Genomic DNA, 22,179 nt, shown 5'->3' with positions numbered 1-22,179 from the left:
GTGGGCAGATAAGATAATTAGGTGCTGAGTAGAAGATGGAAGTTCCCGGAAGGTGAATTAGTGACTCTAGATACCAATTAGCTAATTCAATGATGAGAATGTGATGCAGGAGCCCTACTTTTCTCTTTATGAAAAGACGCACTGCTTTGCCCCAGAAAAATCATGTTCTTTCTTCAGTTGCTTGGGTAAAGGACCACAAACTTATGGATCTCCATTAGCAGCTACTCACAATGACTAGACATGGATGAAGCTGGCAAACATGATCCATGCTTTAGCTGTTTAATAAAACTTAATGTTCTTGAAGCAAATCTAGCACAAGTGAATACACATCTGATAAATAAAAAGCAGGTCTCACTTTATCCTGCCACCTCAACACTAGCTTAGCTCATGTATCAGCACACAGAGTACAAGAAAGCTACAGATGGAGGGCATTTGAACAGAGTCTTCTGTGTGTATGAGAGGACTCAGTTTCACATGGATGGCCGCCAAAGCAAAACTCTGCATACAGCACAATAGCAGCCTTTTTTATACATAGGCAACAATCTGAAGTATTTGCCCAGAACCAATTAACTATGACAACAAAGTAAGTTTCTAGTTATTCATTAATATACAGAGCTGAAAGGAAGAGAGAGTAATACGGTCTTAATAAAAAGGATGATCCTCACACTACCCATTATGGAGAGAAAAGTAACATCTTTATGTGAGATGAATTTACCGGGGATACTCTAGTAAAAATAAAAAAGACTAGAGAAGTCACAATTTTCAGGCAAGAGTTTTGGAACAAAGCAGTTACTTCTGTGTACAACTGCTTCAGTACTTATGCAGAAATGGCAAACTACATTTTGCCAAGCACACTTTCTAAAAGCAGACTTGTAATTATCACCAAGTCAAAGCACTTCACCTTCATACAACCAATATTCAGAGAATGAGTGATATGGACATTCCCCAGAAAGAGACATTTCATCTGGACATTCATTTGATTGGTCCATTTCAGATGAGTTCCTACTACTTAGAATCAACTTATCTTCCACTGTAAGTGTAGACACTCTCTTTTATGTCCCACTTACTATGTAAACAAATTAATCAATAAAATATCCTGGCATTCATTTGGTTTAGGTTGGTAAACAAAACATCAAACTCATTTTGATAATCTTGAGATCCGATGCTAAACAAATAAATACCCTACAAACTGCATATTACAGACTGTTCTTAGTAAAAAGAGGACATCTTGCTGCCAGATGGGGGTACATTAATACAACAATAACCACTGAAAGGTGTGAGTTGTGATACTGACTCCCAGCTGGCCAGGGTTGGTCACAGTGGTGAATCTTGATGGACTAAATGAATGGGTGTGACCTTTACCCAACACAACCTATACTCACTTATGGAGTAATGTCATGGAAACATTTTATCAACATTGTTTTCTTTAGTTGAAAATGGTGCAAAGAAATGCAGTGTAGAGATTTTCATGAGATATGCTAATGATAGTCAAGTTGTTTATATAGAAAACATTCCTTTTTTCTGCTTGTTTTTGGAAATCAGAAACATTTATGTATTAGCAAATCATCCACAGTTCTAATAAAGGTAACAGCTAGTGTTTCCTTAAATAAAAATGCATTTCAGAAAATGCATTGCTCTCTTTTATAACCATGCAATCCATTACCCAATGATTACCCATTGCCTCCATAACTAATGACTATGATTGAATGGCAACCTCTAAATTCAACTTCAGCTTGATAAGCTTTCCACTCCTAAAAGTGGGGAGTGTATCTTGAGGGCGGTATTTGGCAAGGTACATATGATCTCCAAACTTGTGTTCCTCAGTTTCTATGGGCCTTATACAAATGATGTATAATTATAAAAAAAATGCTTAGTTAGAATGAAGTAAAGGACTAACATACATGAGAATGAGTGTGAACATATCAAAGTATATAGTTGTGAAAGTAAGAATACAAAAGAAAAAAACTTTAAAAATGAGAACATGCACCATTTTTACGGGCACACAGGAATAAAGCCCCAACTATGATCCAGGTGTTCCAAGTTCAAATGGCAGTGCAGGCATCTGTTTAAGCATATGTAGGGGAGAAGAGGAGTGATATGGCTTTAATGGTTCTACCCTCTACTGGGGGCAAGATGCAGAATGTTCGCTAAGGACATATGTTCCTACTGCCAAAACCCCAGTGGAGACCAGAGACCGTATAGTGGCTTCAGTGTGGTAGTACCGTCTTGAAGGGTTATATCAGTCATGGAATTGAGTGACAATACCTCACTAACCACCATTCATTGCTGATCCCTGGGCACGCATGGTGTGGTTGGAACCACAAAATCAAAACATGAAACGATTCCTGGTACTTTCTAAAATGATGATCCTAGTTGGCTCTTGTCCTAGTCCATCAAAAACAATCAGTTGGATGATTGCCAAGCAGTGCCTGTAAAAGGGTTCCAAAAATTAGAACTCCGAAACATTAGGTATGCTGTTTAAAAAATGGAGTTAAAGAGACGGGATAAAGTTATACAGAGAATAACTTTCAATGATGTTAAGAGTGGCTGTAAAACACAAGAGCAAAATAATGTTTTTCCAAGATTTCACATTGTAAGGTAGGAATCTTAGCCAGCGGGTAGATATTTGGACTGCATGGACTGAGGCCACACCTCCCAACCATACGAATTACTCGTTTTTTACCGAGTTTTGGGGTCTAAATGATGGGGGTGCATGATTCCCAAATGGCACCCCTTCATTTCCGATATTTTTTCCAGCTTTTTGTTTTTGAATTTTTTGTTTCGTGCTTTTGAGGTGATATCAGCTCCATCAGCCTGTTGGAATTGAGCTTAAGGGCTCACATCCACACATTTCAGGCTGTTGGATCTATCGGCACGACCGCAGAGGGTATTGCTACATGGAATATCTGCTGCAGCTGAGAATGGAAAGGAATTACGTTATTTTTGCAGAGAAGGATTATGTCTGCTGCAATGGGACTTTATTTTCTAGCACGGAGGAAAGTACTGCTGCAAGGAGAAGGAACTGTCTGCTACAAGAACGAACGGGAAGGATTACTGCAGGTATGTAGCAATCCAGACTTATAACACCGTAGACCCAGATATTTGTAGCACAGTTAAAAGTTCCATGAGGAATGGTCAAGCTAATGAAATATGGCAGCTGGTGGAGGGTCGGTTTCGGCCCTTTCTTTGGACAGACGTAAATCATGCTGGACACAGTAATGATTTTAACCGTGCCCTTCAAAAATAAATATCGATAGTTGAAAACTACTATTTACAGTCAGTAAATTGCACAGAGCTTAAAATAAGTGTAGTTTAGCCAACTTACATCATAAAATGAATACTAAAAGACATTTTTTGCATGTATTTTACTAAGAGCAAAGAAGTGTACGTAAGTTAATAAATACAGTGTACAGTGGCAAGTGGCAAGATGAAGAAAAGCAATTTGTAAGAGGATGAGGAGAAAGGGCACTTCTTTAGGGTGTATTAAAATAAGCAATCACTTATTGGTGATACAAAGTAAGTTTAAAGTAGTGGAGAGGGTGGTTAGTGTGTTAGAAAGTTTTAAAAGTACTTGAAAAAGGGGTAATGTAAAGGTTGTTGGAGCTTATGATGGAGGTAATGTAACAAGTTTGAGGTAATAACAAGGTGGCTAAGAAAGGTTCTATAATCAGTTTGATCTTGGCCTTTTTTTGGGCTAAAAGATTACATCAGAGAGTGCTTACTATATATATTAATAATAAGATATTTTATGTAATGCGTGGACAGTGCCATTTGTTATGTAATTGACTTGGGGTGTTGATGATTTGTGTAGCGCTTCATGTTTTTGCTGTCTTACTGTAACACTCTGCCTATATTCCTTATTTTCCCCTTACTATCTCCCTTTTCTTAGCTTGTTGCTTCTTGTCCTGGTTCTCCTTCACCTCATCTGACTGCTATGTGTTTACTTCTTTAGCCTACTTGTGTGTTCTTTGTAATTTCACAATTAACTGTTACCTTAAATAATAGCTTGATGTTTTCTAGAATATTTTCCTCTGTCATTTTACAATATCTACTATATCTCAATGCTCTAAGTTAATCAGCTGAGCCTGTATGATAACTTTAAAAAGATCTTAGCTGTTGCATATTTTTATTAGATGTCTTGTAACTTAGCATCCACCTCTTCTCAGTGACTGCAAGTGGAATGCTCGTTCCTCCTCCTTAGTTTTAGTACTAGACTGTTGATTGATTTTAGTTTACATTTCTGTAAGACTTTTGCCATTATTTGATGGAAGAACTTCCGAGCAGGAGACTCTACAGTTGTCATTTTTCCTGCGCCTGTGGCAATGACAGATAGTGCCCTTTAAGAAACAGGCTGGCTACTCCTTGTATTTTAATCACAGCCGTTGCACATGATTTTTGTTTTAATTGATATTTCCTGCCTTCCTAACATCTGAAGACTCAGGCTGTATTTTCACTATGTAACAAATTATCTGTAATCTGGGAGATGTTAATTGTGGGATTAGTTACCAAGTAATACCAACTGTAAACGTCTCACTGGTTGGAGGTTGATATTCCCAAACCATTACATGCTTCCTGTCCCAGATAGAAGTGTCCTTTGTGTTTGTTACATCATGATCTTCCAGTAAGCAGTGATGTCTGTCCTACACCAAGTCCACGTGTGTTCCCATTAACTGGGTGACCTATGAGTTGCTTGTGAACAGCGCACTCTAGAAATTTTCATGGATGACTCTGTATAGCTGTTGGTCTGTAGCTGTCTGTTTTAACATACCACCACTTTTATATAGTAGTGTTATTATCTTGGCTTATTTCTATAAATTAAGTATGATCCCCTGCTTAAACATATGTTAATTAAACTGGGAACTGGAGTGGCAGTGAATAGAGCCACTGTTTTAGGTAGCCTGGTAGGAGGTGGTCTACTAAGGGAGATTCATACTTCATCAGTTTGCTAAGGTTTTTCTACTAGTACTGTAGAAGTGGGTTAAAACTTGAATTTGGCAGGTGGTTTGTAGCTTTCTTGTGAAATATTAATTCTACTTGGCTATAGAGAATATCGTGCAAGCTTGAAAGCTTCTCAGCTGTGCATTTGAAACAGTGAAGTGTTGGGCATCTAATAATGTGGAGGTCCTAAAGGGTTCAGGTTAGTGGATTTGGAATTTACAAGCAGGTTATTGACAGATTTCCAGATACATAATTGATTATTATAGTTAGCATGTTACAATTTGCAGAAGTAGCTGTTTTGCTTTTCTTTTAATATTTTGACATTTATTTCAACTTTGTCTGTATGTGTTGAGCAAGTTACTGCTGTTTCTTTGTTTATACTACATTCATATCATGTCTTTTCTGACCTACTTTAAACTATCCCGGGTAGAATATAATTTCTCACTGATAGTCTGCATATAGTCATGTATTTGTTTAGCTGGCTTAGAAGAAAAGAATTGAGTGGTTGTAGTGCTGATTAGTGTTTGTGCATTATGCTACAAAATGTAAAAATAAAATCCAAATAATCATTGTAAAAGTAAAGCAGTATGCACACATTAGTGTTTATGGTAAATGGGGTGAAATAGCCAGGTAATGGGACACTATAATGGCCGCAGGGGGACTCGGTGCTATATTTTGGTTCTGTTGTTCAGTTTGCATTTGAAAGTTGGTATCCCACAATTCCACTGGAGTGGGCGGGGTTATGTAATTACATATGCAGATTTTATGTTAATCAGCTTACAGATTTGTACCTATTTTTGATGGGCCTTGTCCACATTTTTGATGTTTCCAGGTTGAGAGGTATGATTGAGGCTAGTCTATCAGATGTAAACAAATCAGTTAAAAGGCAGTTTTATACATACATTGCCACTGTCTTTTAAAGGGAGTTATATGTATCTTTTGTTTTGCATTAAAACAGAGGAGACTGGAAAACTTAACTTCACTGGCATTGTAACCCAAAGTAACAAAATATCTGCTGTGTATTTAGTGCATTCTAGCACTAAATATTAAATGCATGAGTGCATACCTTCACAAATGAGAATCATGGTTTCCAACTAACAACAAACCAGCTATTAGTCACAACTGGTTGATCACGTAATTCCCTACAATTTCTTTTTTTTTCCCCCTGGGGGGGTAGCGACTGTCATGTAGTGAACTTTACTTCCTACACCCAATACTTAGTTACAGAAAACCAATACATGCAGAAAAAAGGAAAGAAATTTGATTTTGATATTGAAAGAGTTTACAAAGATGAAGATGTTCTACTATTTTACCTACTTCAGAGGTGTATAAGTTGAATATGTCCAGTACAGTACTAGTTTAGGTTGAGCTGCTAACAAGTACCATGTATAAACTTGAAAATGCTAAACCTCTTTTTACTAAATGACAAGAATGTCTAGAAACAGCCATTTTCCTTTTCTCATGCCAGAAGAACTGCACAGGTACAGAAACAATGTTAGAAGGGAACACTTTGTGCAGGGTGCAGATGGTAACTGTAGCAAGAATGCTGTTTTGGAAGGCTTGAAATCTTTTGATTAATGACTAATGGAAAGCATTCCATTTTAATAAGCTGAGTGATTGTATTGTAATGTATGGCAATATTGTAGGTAGTAACAAATTCACCAAATAGGAGCCAAAACCACCCTAAAAAGAACAACAGGTAACTTACAGAAATAGGGTGAAGGAGAGTCCACAAATGACAGGCTGCAAACAACCACTTTATTCACAGAGTTGAACCATTAATGCTCAAACAACACACGTTTTCATCCAGATGAATGGAAGTATAGGTAAAATCCCACTTTAAATACCTCACTTTATGTAAAGCTGCCAATCATGATCGTCATTCAGTTTGAAACAAAATTCAAACCAATCAAATACATTGAGTATAATAAGAGTGCTTAAACATTTTTTAAGTACTCTTAATACTGAATCGTTTAAAAAATATACACAACTCATTATATAAAAACTACCTAAAACCACATATAAACCCTTGGTTAAAAAAATTTTAAAATAACTTTTATGTTGTTGTTGTTTCTTTCGGCTTTTCCCGGTTAGGGGTCGCCACAGCGGGACTCCGGTCCGCTAATGATTGTTAGTTGATTTTTACGTGCCGAGTTACCAGCCCTGATGTACAACCTTCAACGAAGCTATGCCCATTCACGCATGTCTCCACGCAGAAGGCGCTCTAGCTGAGAATCGTCTTACGGTGAGGCGACAACGCTACCGCAGCACCACCAACAACTTTTATGAATGGAAGTAATTTTTGTGAATGGAAATAATAGAAGTTGGTCAATATCACCATCTACTGGCCAATCATGCTAATTATGCCCTCTACTTTACGACCTTGATTAGATGTTCTCATGTTTCCCTTAGGGTCAGGGTATCATCTTTTTTCTTGTATTCACAAACATCCCTATCCAGTTTTTTAATCTTCCTATTAATAATAACACATTTCTTGTCTATTCTCTCCATAATGGCTAAATACTTCTTCCTTTCTGATCCAGTAGTGTATATAAGACCCAAAGTAATTTGGTTCAACTCTGTGAACAAAGTGGTTGTTTGCAACCTGGCATTTGTAGACTCTCCTTCACCGTTTCTACAAGTTACCAATATTGTAGAGAGCAAATATGTATTTATATATGGAAAAGATTAAATACATGCTTAAACCAGTTTATTTTTACAGTGGAAATGGTACTGTTTACAAAGTACTATCATAAGACCAAGTTTACACCAGTTTGCACAATTTTAACAGCACCAGCTTCTAACCTTGCAGAGTGCTAAATGCAGTCACAATACTCATAAGATAATGCCATACCAGAATGAAAAGTACATGATCCTTTCTGTCCCACTTCAGTGAGGTCCCTTTTCATTGACAACATGCAAGCTTGCCTAAAGTCAACCAGCGCTTCTTCATGACTTCAAGAAATGTTACGTAAAGGGTGAGAGAGTCTGCAAATTCAGTGACTTTAGATGTCACTGTTGCAGGTCTAAATTAAATTAATTATAGCAGAATTAAACATATTAAAATGAATAACAAAACATGTCGCTTATGCCCTTTGCCTACAGAAATGGACATTTTTTTATTTCACGTTGGCTGGTTTATGCACAGTTCGATTAATAGTTCAAAGTATAATCCAAGCAGGAAATGAAATACGATTGACCTTGCTTGTACCTCTGCATAAGAAGGCAGCCTTGGTTGGTTAACCTTTGGCATGTACCTAGGCTCTAGCTTTCCTGGTGAAACTAAAGAAAAAGCTGATTAGAGTTGCTGGGAAAACAGTGTTTTAAGGAAAATTCCTCTGTGGTAATTAGGATCAATCGGGAATAAAAAGAGAAGACATCATCCTTTGTGTTTTCTCATCAAAAAGGCTTTTAGATTGTTGGGAATTTTCTTTAATTTAAACACATTGCTTGCCAACAATTACACAAAATAAAATGGTATATCCATGATGAAATAAGACAGTGGCAAACTACAGAACAGTAAAAAGCTATAGGTTTATGGCACAACGTATGAAATATAGAAAATATTACTTATTTCTATGACATAACTAAGGGATTTTCTTTAAGAGATATCATTCATAGCTTTATATAATACAGGTATGGGTTATTATAAACTGAGAAATTTCTAGCTTTAATCCACAAGGTTCTTGACCTTTCATTTTAAGGCATTATTGGGTATTTCATATAATACAAGACATATGAATTAATTTGTGAGCTGAAAACAGTTAAGGCCACTGACTAAGCCATTGTGTTTTGTAGTACATTTGCAAGTAACTTGGGATTTATCAGATATAAACTCTTAAAAATCCATTGTGAGAAATGGTTCATCAGTAGACAACATCCTTCCCCAGATATGTAGCTACTTTTCTTCGTCTTCCAACATGAATTTCATTTAGAACGAAGTCAATAAAACTTGGCTATCACTGTTGCACTGTTTTCACTGCTGTTTTTGCAATGTGCTATCAAGCTGTAAATGTTTAAGAGTACCTACACCAGAACATGATTTTTTACTTGTGTATGTTATAAAGTCCCAAGACAAAAAAATGGAGCTACTGTACATCATTATACACCGTGTTTGTGCTTGCCAAGAATAATGTTGCGATGGCATCATAATAATTCTAAGGCAACACTATGCTGTGTTGAATACTATGACAAAATAACATGGAAAGATTACTACTGCCTGTCATAAATGGGATAGGTTAACCGTACTAAGACAGTAGCATAACCGCTTACATTTTTTGCTAAGACTGGAGTGCTCTACAGCCATGAATAGCACAGTTGTAACTTAGAACTGCTTTTAAGTTCTAGAAATCCCCTGCAGACATCTGTCTGACATACTGAAGCACCAAGACCCAAGAACACTTTTAGAGGTCACAAAAAGACAGAAAGAAAGAAAGAAAGGTCACTATTCCTGTTGCAGCAAAATACTGGCATAACCCACCTAATGAGACTGAGACCTCCACATCCTGCTAAATGATTAAAACAAAGCTTAAAAAATCATGTCTTATACAAATATAACTGTTCATATTCAGGCATCTCCTAAATATTGAAATCACTGCTAAACCTACATAAACTTTTACTTGGTGAAATTAGAAAAAAATAATTTTTACATAAATGTTTTACATAATGTTAAACAGCTCTTGACTGGCTTACTTATACCTGCCTGGCCATATTCATTGTGCCCTCCTAGGACTAGACACTTTTTCTTTCTAATACCATGACTGCAGAGTGCCACATGGTTCTATCTTAGGCTAACAACTGTAGACAGTGTATACACTTCCTTTTGTACAGCTTTTAAGAGAATGAGGTTTAGTATACAGTAGCAATGCTGAGGATACTCAGGTCTATTTCTCCTTTCCCCAAGATGACATGGAGCATGTACTCTGTAACTGATTATCTTGAAGATGTATACTCGTGGCTAACCAGAGATCAGTTAAAAAGTACAGTTTTGTACCTACCATAAATGTAGATGTTCGAGGATTCCCTTGCTGCAGTCCTGACAATTGGGTATAGTCCGCGTCCCAGTCGGCCCGAATACCAGAGTATAAGGCTGACGTCGGTCATGGCGCCTTAGACTGAAGTCAGTACGTCAGGGTACTAATGCGCATGACCGACGTCATTTCCTCAGTCTTTTCTTGCCCCAGATGTCAGAAGACCCAAAAAGACAAGTCCCAAAAAACAACCTGCACCAACAAAAACATGTACAATATATACAGTAATATATATACAAAAAATATAAGCATGTAAACTCACCTACACAACCACCCTGAAACACAGAGGGGAAGGAGGGAGGGAAAATTGGACTGCAGCAAGGGAATCCTCGAACATCTACATTTATGGTAGGTACAAAACTGTACTATGTTCTTCGTCTTCCCTTGCTGCAGTCCTGACAATTGGGTAGAATCCCAAAGCAGAGGTAAGGGAGGCTGGCAAATTATAAAATAGCAGGAGCTGACAACATGCCTTGTAAAACAGCTGTGGCAAAACCAGCTCTAGTCTTAGAGTATACAGGCAGGTGATAATGCCTAGAGAAAGTATGCACTGAACTCCAAGTAGCTGCCTCCAGAATATCCTTAGTTGCCACCCCCCTTAGAAATGCTGTGGAAGTGGCAGTAGCCCTAGTGGAATGAGGCCTAATCCCAGCTGGAACCTCTTTGCCATGATGGAATAACAAAATGCAATGCAAAAGCCAATCCACCTAGAAATAGTTTGTTTTGACACAGGCTTGCCCTGTGAACTTAAAGCAAAAGAAACAAGTAACTGCTGAGACTGCCTAAAATCTTTAGTCCTGCTCAAATAATAACGCAATTGCCTGTGTACATCTAAAGTGTGCAAAATCTTTTCCCCTTTATTTTGAGGATCTGCAAAAAACGTAGGCAAATGAATAGTTTGGTTTAAAGCCACACTAGAAACCACCTTAGGCATAAAGGAAGGATTAGTACGCAATGATACCCTGTCCTTATGGAAAATCAAAAAGGGCTCTACTGCCATAAGGGCCTGCAACTCAGACACCCTTCTTGCAGAAGTAATAGCCAACAGAAAAGCAGTCTTCCATGACAAATATTTCAATTCAGCAGTAGCTGCAGGCTCAAAAGGTTGTAGAGTAAGTTTTTCCAACACAAAATTGAGATCCCAAGCAGGAGTAGGAGCTCTACGTGGGGGTCTTATATTCTTTGCCCCTCTAAGAAACTGCTTGAACAAAGGATGCGAAAACAAAGGTGGGTCACAATCATAGTGAGCTGAAATTGCTGCCGCATGAATCTTTATGGAAGAGAAAGACAAACCTTTGTCCAGTAATTCAGTAAGATATTGAAGAGCCACACTCAAATTAGGCTCTGAAATCTCCAAATTCTTTGCTGTACTCCAAAATAAAAATCTCTTCCATTTTTCTGTACACTCTCCTAGTACTAGGCCTTCTAGCTTCCATAATCACATTTAAAACTTGTTGAGGAAGCTGAGACCTACCATGCTTCAACACAGAATATGCCAAGCTGTGAGATGAAGAGATGGAAGCTTGACATTGAGCAGATGACCGCCCTTCTGAGATAACAGATGAGGAATCAGAGGTAAAGGCCATGGAGGCTTCTTTACAAGACTCCTTAGAAGTGGGTACCAGTGTTGCCGAGGCCAATCTGGAGCTATCAAAATCATCCTTGGCCTGTCCTGTCTGACCTTTAGTAATACCTTTGGAAGAAGAGGTAGAGGTGGAAAGGCATAGACATGAAGGTTTTTCCAACTGAAAGACAGAGCATCCACTTTCCAAGCTGTGTGATGAAACCCCTTTGTGCAATACTTTGGCAGCTGGTGGTTTAGTGGAGAAGCGAACAGATCTATGTCTGGAGTTCCCCATGACACTGTCAATTTCTGAAATACATGAAGATCCAGTTTCCACTCGTGGGGATCCATGATTTGTCTGCTTAATACATCTGCTAGGGAGTTCTGTGCTCCTGGCAGAAACCTTGCCTGAAGAGTCAGTTGCAGACTTAACGCAGTCTCCCATAGAATCATTGCTTGCCTGCATAGAGGATAAGAATGTGTTCCCCCTTGCTTGTTGATGTACCACATGACAGTTGTGTTGTCTGTCAGAATCAACACCTGCCCTGGAAGAAGTAACTCCTTGAACGCCATCAATGCAAACTGGACTGCTAACATCTCCGTCATGTTGATATGTAGATGCTGTAGTCTGGCAGGCCACTTGTCTTGTATCCACTTTCCATTTAGATGAGCTCCCCAAGCAGTGTCCGAGGCATCTGTCGTTAAAATCTGACTCGCCTCTGGCCGGGTCACAGAGAGTCCCTTGTTTAGGTGACATTCCTGAGCCCACCACAAGAATTCCTTTTGAAGGCAAGGTATTATTTGAATGACAGTGTCCAAATCTTGGCAGTGCTGTGTCCATACATTTTGAGATACCATTGCAGCTTCCTCATATGCAGTTTGGCATTGGGAAGCACCAGAATACAAGATGCCATGAACCCTAATGCTTGAAGGACTGTCCTTGCAGTCAGCACGGACTGATGAGATAGTTGATGGAAGTAAAGTGACAGACTCTTTTGTTTGTCCGGGGTTAAAAGGCCATCTGGGCTGCTGTATTCAGTCTCACACCCAGAAAGCACATGTCTTGAGAGGGTACTAGACTGGACTTTATTTCGTTCACAGAATACCCTAGGCATCTTAGCACTGCTATGACATATTCCAGATGCTGTAGAAGGTGTTCCTTTTCTTGAGCCAGAATCAGGCAGTCGTCCAAGTAAGGATAAATTTGAATGCCTTGAAGCCTGAAGTAAGCTATCACTGGAGCCAGAACCTTTGTGAATACTCTGGGCGCAGTAGATAAGCCAAAGGGCAATGCAGAGAACTGATAATGAAAATCTCCAGTTCAAACCGCAGATACTTTCTGCAACTTAGCCTTATGGGCACATGAAGGTAAGCTTCCTTGAGATCCAAAGTTACCATCCAGTGATCCTTGCCCAGCAGAGGTAACAGTTGCTGTAACGTCAACATCTTGAACTTGGGAATGTCCAGATAAGTGTTGAGGATAGATAAATCCAAAATTGGTCTCCACGTGTTCCCCTTCTTTGGTACTAGGAACAGGCGAGAATAAAATCCAAGCCCCTTTCTGACACAGGGACTGGCTGAATAGCCCCTATCTGGAGTAACTGAGAAACTTGCTTGTGAGCCTCTTTTCTTTGTGGAGGAGGAACATCTGGCATGCCTTTGAAACGGGGCATTGTGTGGAAATAAAATCTGTACCCGTGATGAATGATATCCAGCACCCATCTGTCTTGAGTGATTAAATCCCAATTTTCTTTGAAAAGAGACAATCTTCCTCCCAAAGGAGCTGCCAGACGAGAGTCCACTGGCAGCTGGAAAGGCAGGTCATTGGTTCTGCTTACGAAAGGACTGACCCCTGCCCTCACCAGAAGTCTGAGCAGGTGAACTGTCTGATCTAGGCCTAAACGAACCTTGAGCCCTGCCCCTACCACGCCTAGACCTACCCCTAGACTGGGAACCATAAGCAGGATATGTCCACCCCTTATCAGGCCAAATTCTACTCAACACTGGAGACTGCACCTGCACAAAATCTTTAACAGTCTGCATAGACTTAGCTTTGTCCTCCATTTTCTTTAAAACTGCTTCCACAGGCGGTCCAAACAACACATCAGACTGTAAAGGAGCATCCAAAATCCTGGTCTTAACATGCTCAGCTAAATTCTGATCCTTCAACCATGCATGTCTGCGAAGAACAGAACTAGTAGCAGCCACCCTCGAGGAGGCCTGAACAGCATCAAAACAACACTGCATATGAATTAATTTGTGAGCTGAAAACAGTTAAGGCCACTGACTAAGCCATTGTGTTTTGTAGTACATTTTGCAAGTAACTTGGGATTTATCAGATAAACTCTTAAAATCCATTGTGAAATGGTTCATCAGTAGACAACATCCTTCCCCAGATATGTAGCTACTTTTCTTCGTCTTCCAACATGAATTTCATTTAGAACGAAGTCAATAAAACTTGGCTATCACTGTTGCACTGTTTTCACTGCTGTTTTTGCAATGTGCTATCAAGCTGTAAATGTTTAAGAGTACCTACACCAGAACATGATTTTTTACTTGTGTATGTTATAAAGTCCCAAGACAAAAAAATGGAGCTACTGTACATCATTATACACACGTGTTTGTGCTTGCCAAGAATAATGTTGCGATGGCATCATAATAATTCTAAGGCAACACTATGCTGTGTTGAATACTATGACAAAATAACATGGAAAGATTACTACTGCCTGTCATAAATGGGATAGGTTAACCGTACTAAGACAGTAGCATAACCGCTTACATTTTTTGCTAAGACTGGAGTGCTCTACAGCCATGAATAGCACAGTTGTAACTTAGAACTGCTTTTAAGTTCTAGAAATCCCTGCAGACATCTGTCTGACATACTGAAGCACCAAGACCCAAGAACACTTTTAGAGGTCACAAAAAGACAGAAAGAAAGAAAGAAAGGTCACTATTCCTGTTGCAGCAAAATACTGGCATAACCCACCTAATGAGACTGAGACCTCCACATCCTGCTAAATGATTAAAACAAAGCTTAAAAAATCATGTCTTATACAAATATAACTGTTCATATTCAGGCATCTCCTAAATATTGAAATCACTGCTAAACCTACATAAACTTTTACTTGGTGAAATTAGAAAAAAATAATTTTTACATAAATGTTTTACATAATGTTAAACAGCTCTTGACTGGCTTACTTATACCTGCCTGGCCATATTCATTGTGCCCTCCTAGGACTAGACACTTTTTCTTTCTAATACCATGACTGCAGAGTGCCACATGGTTCTATCTTAGGCTAACAACTGTAGACAGTGTATACACTTCCTTTTGTACAGCTTTTAAGAGAATGAGGTTTAGTATACAGTAGCAATGCTGAGGATACTCAGGTCTATTTCTCCTTTCCCCAAGATGACATGGAGCATGTACTCTGTAACTGATTATCTTGAAGATGTATACTCGTGGCTAACCAGAGATCAGTTAAAACTAACTCCCAACAACACAGAGGCCTTGGCATGACATGCACCCTTAAAAGATGCATCTGCCACATCACTGCCCATCATCATGTATGGTGGTTACAAGCCTGAATTTCCTAGCAAGTAAGAACTCTTTGTATTACTCTTGACACATGGCTAAAGCTTCAGGACTGCATGGCAGCAGTAGTTTATCTGTCCATTTATGACTCTGGTCACTGTCATCTGAAAGGGAGTGTCATGTTCTATTGCCCTACATGGGTTTTGAGCTCAGCCACCAAGTGACAGTTCCAAGACAGTTCCATGGCTTAATCATGATATTCTGAATCACCACATATTTTATTATCAAACTACCCATATGTGGAACTTTCTACCACAGTGGCTCTAAGAGTGCCCTTCATTGCACACCTTCAGATATGTTCTTAAGGCTTATCTTTTTGATATGGCTTTCAATGATGGGGGAAGGAGAATAAATGAACTGATTTTTTTTTCAGTCATCATATCTTATTTTATGTTACTGGCAATTTTTGTTACCTTAGTTTTGTGTTAGAACACCTAAATAAACTTCAACTGAAATGTGGCTAATAAAAGCAATTTGGTGTTCATCCTTAAAAAAGGGACTTCTGCAGTGTTTAATACTGGTGCTTCTCAAATCCAGTGTCCTATTCGGTACTGTAAAAAAGTTTTTAGACATGCAGTGAGACTAAACTGTTAAAAATATATGAAAAGATAATTAGAGTGAGCATGAAGAAGATGTTGATTTTGTTCATTGGGTACTGCCATCTGAATATTCTCTGTGACGTCTCTCTCATATGTAGTACATGTGGCATTATACTAGAACACAGCAGATATACAACACTGATGCTGACTTCATAACAAATATATCTGTGTAGTATTCACATACAAAATGGCTTCAGACTCAGGTAGGTTTACTCTGTAAAAGTACAACTGAAACAAATAGATGAATGCACACATACATAAAATAAAGCACTTCAGGTTCCTCTGGAACCTAGTCTTTTATATGCAGCAATCATCCACTAACTGTACAGTTATCAGCACTGAAGATGAGAGATCACCAGTGTCTGGGACTATCCCCAGGAGTGTATGTCCTGCTCACAGACATTTATCAGATAAAGCCATCTATGCACTACCTTAATCAAGATTTCACATGGACCTTCTGTAGATTTTATACTTGTATAGAAATATACACACACACACACACTTCCCTCAGATAAGCCATCTGTGCACCACCATCAACTGAGGCACCCACCCCATCCACCACACTGAAGGACGTGTCAGCAGAGAACACACAAGCTTATGTGTGCAAATTATGAATGATACACCAGAGGGATACTAGACAGGTATCATGAAATGCTGTGTTGGAAAGGGCATGCACATGCACATGCCTAATTAACAGACATATTTATCTTAACCTACAGCTGATATAGGCGATATAAGGTGTCCTTGCAAGCATGACTATGTTTACTACACTATCTACAAACAGTGACCAAGGAAAGAGAAAAACTGCCTTCACCCTAGTAAACTTCATAGTACATTCATCTTTTGGGCACAACCAACAAAAGCAAGTAAAGAACAGAGGACACTGAACACAGCTTGAAGCATGGTAGACACCTATATTTAGACTGAGCATATGTGCCATATATAATTTTATCTCACTCAGGGTGAGGGGGCAACTGCCACAAGTAAAAAGTGTTGCGAACATGATCAGCCAATACCACTCTCTCTTTAATGCAATACTGGGTTTTAAAAGCCAGTATTGCATTTGTGGTCAGACATGAGCTGTGCGCCACTCTGTGTGTGGCCTAAATTGTGGCAAATAGTTTTTTTGCATTTTTAAACTAAAACATGAGAGCTGTAGCTGTATTTTTTGTTTTTAATTAAGACATGAGTAACGTAGCTCTCCATGCATGCAGGGTATAAACTTTAGTGACTATTTGCTACATTTGTAGCAAACGGTTTACTATTGTTTAAAAGAAGACTTTTTTTGAATGAAATAAGTTGAAGGAGGGTTAGAGGCATGGCACAGAAATGTGACCTGAATGACTGGGGTGGGAGAGGGGTGCATCTCGTGACCTAGATGGTGTACCAGGAGAAGGAACGTTTTTTTTTTTTTCACTTTAATGGAAGGGAGCTGCATAGATCTAAGTCAATGGTTGTGGCCGGCTTATTACAGTGAAGTTCTTTTGAACAAGCTATGCTTCTGTGTAGCTTCTTTTTCTATACTTCCACTTCACACCCATATCTCCTTAGGACATCTGTAGCTCCTTAGGGCAATCAGATACTCTGTTGGTCTGACTTAATTTACTAAGTGACTTGCCAGCTAATAATGGGCAGTATTACAAAAGGCAAGCTGTTATTATTAACAAAATGACACTATACTGTTAGTCTATGATGTCCTGCAGTAGAGAAATTAATCATACTTTTTTATTATTCATATTTTCATATTTATGTTCATATTTTCATAATGGTGATCCCTATGTGCTACTGAGAGATTTGGTATATGTCATTGTGGGAATCAAGAAACTTCATTGACAATGTCCTTTTATATCACAATATATTGGAGGTATTACTAGTTATTTGTTCGTAAGTATGAAAATAAATAATATTTCCATATGTACTCAATATTTCAAAAAAAGCGACGTGCAAATTGTTGCATGACATCAGGCAAAACTAGCTTAAATAGTTGCACTTTAAGTTGCACATCTTGAGAGATAATTAGTGTTATTTATATTGCTAGTTATGGAATTATGCATATGTTTTCACATTTCTGTAAATATCTCAATAAGCATGCACTCAGAGGAACTTTTTGTCATCATGTCTGGTTAACAAAAATGTTCTAACAATACATGTCTAGATTGCATAGATACGATTATTTGTTTGTGAAAATGTAACAAAAAATATAACTTTCAGTTTGTGTGCATTATAATAAATTATAACTTTAATGCACTACTTTCACTGTAAGGAAAACTTACTGATAGCATTGCTATTTGTACAGCCTTAATAGCATTTGTTGTTTACAAAATACATTTGTTTATCTTACATTTTTTAAGTTTATCAGAAAATACTATAGAATACAAGCTGTGTTAGGCTGCTAGAGGTGTGACATTCCACACCACACAGGTGTTAATGAGTTATGTAGCACACATTACAGTTTATGTCAATATGAACATGCACAAAAAATATTGAGTATGTCATCCAAATGATACTGAGTGTGAACCACAGTGTACATTGGTGTGTGTGTGTGTGTGTGTGTGTGTGTGTGTGTGTGTGTGTGTGTGTGTGTGTGTGTGTGTGTGTGTGTGTGTAATATATACATACACTGTAAATACGCAGTATACAACACAGGCCAACTCAGATCGAGAGTTTTGCACTGCACTACTTAATTTAAAGACCACAAAACACACATGTAGAAATCACACACAGTGGCTACAGTATGGTACAAGTTGAGACAAACCACAGATGTGGGATTACATGCATCACTTCATGTACTCTGGTTACATAAGGATGCAGCTCTTGCACCAAACATGGCTGCAGAAAGGCATGAATTATTCCATGGTTTTCTCCCTTGTGCTAGACAGAGCTAGACACGAACACATGCATACATTTTTATAATATGGATTGGCACTATAAGCTCTGGATGTGACCATACGGATGCTGCACGTCTCCCACTGCATCTTAAGTATAGGATGGTCTACAAACTAAAAAAATGATAGGCTAAGAGGAATAGATTTGGTACTGGCAAAACTTGTAATGATCCCAGTACTACAACAACCCTAAAATCACTTTCTCTTGCAAAAGTCCACACACTACTGTAAACTGAGCATAGCACACATTTCACACACATTTATGGATTGCAAACAGACATATTATTGGTACAAAACAATTTGCCCCTTGTTTACACAGACCTGGTCTAACACAAGTACACACTGCATATCATGGATAAGCACCTTAAATTACTCAGGGTTTACCAAAATAAGGTCAGTGCCATCTTGCATATCCAAGATCTAGAAAAGCAGGACAGTGCAGCATATAATGAAAACTTCATGATATGGAGTGCTGTGTGACATTACTACTAACCGCATCTTAAGTGCAAACATACTGCATGTGCCACATCTCCGATATAAAACAGATTGTCCTTCCAATGGACTTGGCAGTCACTGTCCTCAGAAGATATAATGACATGATGAGAAGTGAGCCATATTGCAGTCAGCAGCAGCACTATGATGTTGCACAGTTCGCAGTGTACCATAAGTGCAGCACCAGAAGCATGTAACCCCTTATACACAGTCCATACTATACTACCAGGATGCATACATGACGCATTCTCTGTAGAAATATGTGAAACATGTAGAACACTGCTAGCCAACACTTGGCTGTCAAATGATACCCAAGGCAATAATTATAAAAATACCAGTATGTATGTATAATACTACTGGTTCATTCACAAATATAACCAAACAAGCCCAAGCTACGCAAGTACGGCAAAAGTGCATGGCCAAAAACCCAAATAGCAAAACCAAAAACAATGGCCAGCACAAGAACAGTGATGAGTTATTTCAGTAAATTAAATATAAGTGTACAAAATATACAAAATGTTTCAAGCCAATACATGGGCAAAACGGTTTCAGCTATGCCTTCATCAGTGCACTACAAAAAATGACAAACAAATCACTATATATAAAAAATGTAAATGACACACACCCCCTGCCTCTACCAATACAATCAAAAATCTCATTTAGACCAGTAGAAAACAGATCACCTAATTTATCTATCCACATGTTCCTTTTTATTAAGCAAATCATGCCAACTCAGCTTACTAGAACGTTTAATAATTATACGGTCTATAGCAATAAACCTAAAAACAGATGTAGAATCTTTTAAAGTATGTTTATAGAAAGCATTAGTCAACTTTTTATTCCTAATGTCACTTAAGTGTTCATAAACACTTGTTTTATACTGTTTAGAAGTCTGTCCCACATAAAAAGCAGAACTACACTGTGCCAGATAAATAACACATTCAGAAGAACAATTATTATAACAATGAACATCAAACATCTTAGACATATTGCAAGATTAAAAGTGTTTAATTTTTAAAACATATATACAAGCTGTACAATAACCACATGTGTGATGCCCGTGCACTGGCCCAGCAATCAAGGAGCCTCAATCCTCACCACTAACACCAGTGAGGGGCGTCCATATAGGGAAAGGATAATAAATACACACACAGTAAAGTACAATCTCCCTTAAGAGCACATAGAGATTACAGTCAGTCTGCGGCTGGTCTCTCCCTTTTCCTCCAGGTCCCCAATAAGACTCCCCACTGGCACAGCTATAGGGTCCAGATCTCAGCCCAGTGGGCAAGCTAAAACCTCCAGCACCCTCTCTGTTTAACCAGTGCATGTCTCTGCCCAAGTAGCTGACACAAACACACTTTGAGATAAGAGTTTATACAACCACACAGACACTCCTGGGGAAGGCTGGCACAGGTTCTCCAGCTGTGCCCCTTTTCTGCCCAGTCTAAAAGGTAGTACCAGTTGCCACCACCCACTAATATTTATCAACTGCTCAAAGGCCCTTCAAAGGGTGTCCAATTATTACTGTGCAGTATTATTATCCAAATGGTAAGTGTGACTGAACAGTCAAGGCTTATTAGAGTGACTTGGTACAGTATCACTATATACATGCAATGTACTCTAGAGCTTAAATTAACTCTACATAAAACAGCCATAGTTGAAAGGTTTAAAAATATTTGATAATAAATAATAAAAACACAAGACAATACTTCTTACTACACAGTGCTAGTCAAAAGTTCAGCGATCACAGAGAAATACTTAAAATACCGTAGAAAAGTTCTGACAACACAGAAAAACACTTAGTCTAATCTTGCTAATTCCTAGCTATTTCTAAAAGAAAACACAGTTCTAAATAACTTACATATAGAACAGGCAGAGTGGTGAGTTGAATGTTCTCAAGACAAATGCTCTGAGCTCTCTGATTCTCTCTCTTTAAACTGATAATACAGAGCTGATTCACATGACATCATTCTTCCCACTTCTCTGGTGTTCCCAAGCTAACAGAACTACATTTACATTATTTACACCGGTTCAGAAACCAGAGCATTAAAGGACATTTATACATGCAAATTCTAGCCATTAACTCTGGTTTTACAATAATAGGCAGGATGCCTCCCTCTAGACATATCCGAATTTTAACATCAAAGACAGTCATGAAATGCTTGACTTAGCTTTCTTACAGCAGAGTGCACTGTTGCTACATTTTTGCAGTTCAAAATCCAATGCAGTCTTTTCACATTTAAGAGAACAAGCCTGTGGCTTACATTAATATTTACAAATGACAAAATTATCTACAAAATTCTATCTGGCTAAGCTGGCAGCTTTCACCTATCTTCACAATATGGAAAGCATCCAAATACTGGGATACCATCCAGGCAGTTGCTTAGTAAAACCCACACAAGATGTGTTTTTTTTTTAAATGACTCAAATAATTCCCAATAGTTTTTCCTCACCTATAAGTAAAGGAACAACATGTTGGCAACAATTTAGCAAGCTTATGATCAGCCTTAAGAATTCCCCAATGTCTATTAAGTCACAAAAATACTGAGTACTGCTACCAAAACTGGTAACAAAATGAATATCAGTGTCACGTTTTTCTTTATTTTTATATTGTAACAACTTCTATTCACAGAATTAACCAAATTCTGAGTTTTAGAAATAACAAAACTATTGTATTACCTGGCCAAAACCTATGAGTCAGTTCATTATTGTGTTTTTCCAACTCAAACTCAGAAGAGCAAATCCTCTTAATCCACATAAATTGTGATTTTGGAATATTTTTGAGGATATGTAAAGGATGACAACTGTTCACATCCAAAAAATAATTATAATGAAACTTTTTTCCGAAAAAGAGAAGTATCAAGTGCATCATCATCATTCTTCATAACAGTTGCATCCAAAAAAGCAATCTGTTTAGTATCTAAAATGGTAAACTGTATACCCCATTTATCACCATTTAAATACTCTAAATATTCTCTCAAATATATGCCATTAGACTTCCATACAGCCAGCAGTCATCCAAATAATGATGCCAAATATCCATCTCTTCCATATAAATATTATGGCTAGGATTATAAAG

The 22,179-nt window shown here is 38.2% G+C and overlaps 1 long non-coding RNA gene across 1 annotated transcript in view; it reads right to left on the bottom strand.

Moving 5' to 3' along the window:
* The window catches only part of LOC122806821, a 344,083-nt gene that overhangs the window by 9,759 nt on the left and 312,145 nt on the right, over positions 1-22,179 (bottom strand). The window lies entirely within an intron of this gene.

Source organism: Protopterus annectens, chromosome 7.part0 (genome assembly GCF_019279795.1).
Source record: "Protopterus annectens isolate FY-2018-M chromosome 7.part0, PAN1.0, whole genome shotgun sequence".
Classification (NCBI taxonomy): domain Eukaryota; kingdom Metazoa; phylum Chordata; order Ceratodontiformes; family Protopteridae; genus Protopterus; species Protopterus annectens.
The sequence above is the reverse complement of the archived record's forward strand: the minus strand, read 5'-3'. Positions and strand labels throughout refer to the sequence as shown.